Source organism: Clupea harengus, chromosome 16 (assembly GCF_900700415.2).
Source record: "Clupea harengus chromosome 16, Ch_v2.0.2, whole genome shotgun sequence".
NCBI lineage: Eukaryota > Metazoa > Chordata > Actinopteri > Clupeiformes > Clupeidae > Clupea > Clupea harengus.
Genome location: NC_045167.1, coordinates 7,338,822 through 7,342,457, shown reverse-complemented (window position 1 = coordinate 7,342,457; position 3,636 = coordinate 7,338,822). Strand labels below are relative to the sequence as shown.

General features: G+C 42.7%; 1 long non-coding RNA gene across 1 annotated transcript; it reads right to left on the bottom strand.

Annotated features, from left to right (window-relative positions):
* Positions 1-1,642: 1,642 nt before the first annotated feature.
* On the bottom strand, positions 1,643-3,173 carry LOC122133586. Its single transcript, XR_006152885.1, has 5 exons — positions 2,609-3,173; positions 2,441-2,475; positions 2,187-2,255; positions 1,951-1,987; positions 1,643-1,685 (listed from the first exon to the last, which is right to left on the bottom strand). It is a non-coding gene; the product is annotated as an uncharacterized LOC122133586 (long non-coding RNA).
* Positions 3,174-3,636: the final 463 nt, after the last annotated feature.

Below are 3,636 nucleotides of genomic sequence, written 5' to 3'. Positions count from 1 at the left end.
CAATGTCCTTGAGGCCCAGAAGACACTCCGAAAGGAACTCATGGGCGTCCTGCACACACACAAGCACATATATGACAAATACACAGATGCATAAAACATGTCAACATGAACAGAAATGCTTATCCACACACATATTTTACATACGTTGAGCCTTGCAATGATATGGCTTACAATGTCATCAAAAGCTGTATACATGAGAATTGATTAAGTTCATAGTATCTGATTTCATGTGTGTGTTCTCACGTTCTGTGAGTTCCCCTTGAATTCTTGGTTGCGCAGGGCGATGCAGTCCTTCAGCTCCATCAGCACTGCCGCCTTCAGCTCCCTGTCCGTGGATTTCCTCAGGCACCAGAGACCCACAAAGGAGCTATGGAGAGAGAGAGTGGGGTTAGGGGAGTGTTTATGTTTGTGTTCATGGGATCATTTATGTCTGTGTGCAAATGTGCATTTGTGTGCATGGGTATGTGTTTATATGTGAGTGTGTGTGTGTGTTTGTGTGTGATTATATGTTAGTTTGTGAGTGTGTGTGTGTGTGTGTATGTGAGCGTGTGTATGTGAGCGTGTCAGTGAGTGTGTGTGTGTGTGTGTATGTGAGCGTGTATGTGAGTGTGTGTGTGTGTGTGTGTATGTGAGCGTGTCAGTGAGTGTGTGTGTGTGTGTGTACTTACCTGAGGAGCAGTGCTGAGGGCTCCTGCCTCCATGTCTCCTCCTGCAGGAGCAGCTGGATGCAGAGGGGCTGCAGAGCGAACAGACACTGCAGGGTGGAGTTGATATAGCAGGTCTGTCCGAGGTTAGGCAGCCTGAGAGAGAGGAAAATAAACCAGAAAGTCAAACACAAACTGCCAAGAGCTACTCAAGCAAGCATCATGCATGCACATAAACACTGCCTAAGTGAAGACACATCAAATATATATATGCTGGACAGACATACTGAATGTGAACACACACATCACTCCTCTAGGTGGTTTAAAGTGAGAAAGGTGATCTGGGTGACTTACCCCCTGCACTTCAACTGCTGGGCCGGGAGAACATGCGGCTTTCTCTCTGGGGCCTCCGGGGCAATGAGGAGGGTCACAGGGGGTGTCCTGGCCGTACTCTTTGGGGCCTCCGGGGCAATGAGGAGGGCCACGGGGGCTGACCTGGCCCTCTTTTTACGGCCCCTTGATGGGGGCCGGCTCTCCTCCACGAGTTGGACCATTAACCTGTACAAACACAGTTTGGAGGTGAGTGTTAGTAAACCTAGCACTCAAGTTGATGCTAAAAGAATGTGATGTGGGACTGGATGCAGTGTGGGGTTAGTCTGGTCTGTGGGGCTGCAGCTGGATCTCACGGTGTTTCTATATGACATTTAAGATTGTATATAAGCTCATAAAGGTGTGATATGGGAAGAATGCAGCTGGATCTTATAGTGAATATATATGATGTTTCTGTCTGTGGTGTGACACAGTAGCTATGACAACATGAGGAACAGCAGTATGGAGTGGTGAGGCAGCATTAGGGAAGTTAGTGAGGGCACATATGTGTGTCGTGTCCTGAATCAGCACTCACTGGTCCAGGGGGTCACAGCCTTTTGGGGTGTCCAGGCTGGGGACCTCCTCTCCTTGGGGTGCCCCGGGAGATGGGGTTTCTGGGGAGGCCGAGGTGACCAGTGTGGAGGACTCAAGGGTAGCTAGGGTGCTGGAGATCTGGTGAAATGGAAAAACACTCCTTGCTGAGTTTGGCTTTTAACCTTAAAGTGTCTACATTCCACAAACAAATAAAAGTTCATGTAAGTTTAATTCTCTAACAGTAAATGTCTAACAGTCTTATGTGTCACACAAAATAGTTGAGCCAAACTTTGATTATAAACTGCTAATTAGATGCTAATTAGATGACTGTAACTAAAGTGAAGATTGCTCCTGCAGATGCAGGTGTAATAGAAGGAAAGTCCATCTATGTTGCCATGGTTACCTGAGGGACGTCCCCTGACACAGGGCTTGGCTCCAGGCTGTCCAGAATAAAGGAAGACATGAGAACTTTAGTCAGCTCTCTCTCTCACACACACACACACACACACACACACACACACACACACACACACACACACACACACACACACACACACACACACACACACAGCAACATGCATACAGACACACGCTCAGAATCCCACAGAATCAGATTCACTCGCACTGGTGTACTCTTACATCGCAGGTATACCAGCATCCCCAGTCTTGTTTTTTCTAAATAATCTCCTCAGCCAGTGACGAGGCCTCCTGTGTGAGAGATTAGAGAGATGAGAGGACTAACAAGACTTTTGGTTAACCTCAATTCAATGTTATTCATAATATTATTCATTTTCATATTATTATTAGTTTTGTTTTACATAGTACCATTAACATCCACTTCACCAATACATAAACACACACACACACACACACACACACACACAACAGTTTACCTCTCCAAGCATGGCTCTGCCTGGACTTTCTTCCTCTGGTTAAAAAGGATGGACATATCAGCATTAATTTATAATAATTATAATAGAATTAAAAACCAATGATTTGATACAAAGGTCATCATTATTCTTATTATTGCTATTATTATTATTATTGTTGTTTTCTTTTACCTTCCTCAGAGGAATACAAGGACAGCAAAGCATCTTTATACACTGTAGTGGTCACCTCAATCACAAATCCAATTATGAATCGATGTCAAATTCCAGACCCTTTTATACTCGCGCTATGGCAAATTTATGACACGGCAATCAGTCTTTGTGACGTAATGACAACACATAGGCAAACTCCAGTCAAAGACCTACCGTGGGCATTCTGAACCGAATTAATATTCTCCAAGGATATCGTTCCCCATAATTACAATGTAGACCAATAGACTGCTTCCGTGTCGTTTCACATGGGACTGAAGGCAGAAAGTCTTTGCCTCCCTTAGACTTACTTACATGCAAAACAATCCATGACTTTCTCAATGTTATTAAAATAACTTAACAATGTATATATAATGTCAGCGTATTTTTTTAGTACACTGTAGCGGTCACATAACCTTGGCCCTACTACAAAATATATTTCCACCAACATGATCACATGAGTCACTATGGAGATTTACTTTAACTAGGGTTTTCGCCCATAAAGACTGGTCACTGAAGCCGTGTATCAACCAGATATGATTTAATATAATCTGACAGATCAAGTGAAATAACATGTGTTTATTTTGCTTGAAATAGTAGCGAAAACAATTCCCTTAGGTTCGACTGGATGAAGATATAAACACAAAAATGTCAGATGTTAATTAGCTTCTCTAATGGAATTAATTTGTACATTGCAAACTAGTCGATCACCGTATTAGTTAGATAGCCTACGTTTATCAATATAATACCGTATCATTAAGTTACAACACAAGGTTAAATCAATAGGCCTACATCATCTCAATCAGTTCAAAACGCATTTCGATATACACATATGTTAACAACCTACAAAGAAATCCAGGAAGTAATCATTTCACCAAAACGATCGTGGTGTGTTCACATCTAGTTTAGTCATCCCAAATTTTTTTTTTTAGCAATTGATACCGTGTTTTTGAGCTTTTACAGACATGTTATCTGGGGATTGATACCATTTTTATTCCAAAGCCTTTGTCTAA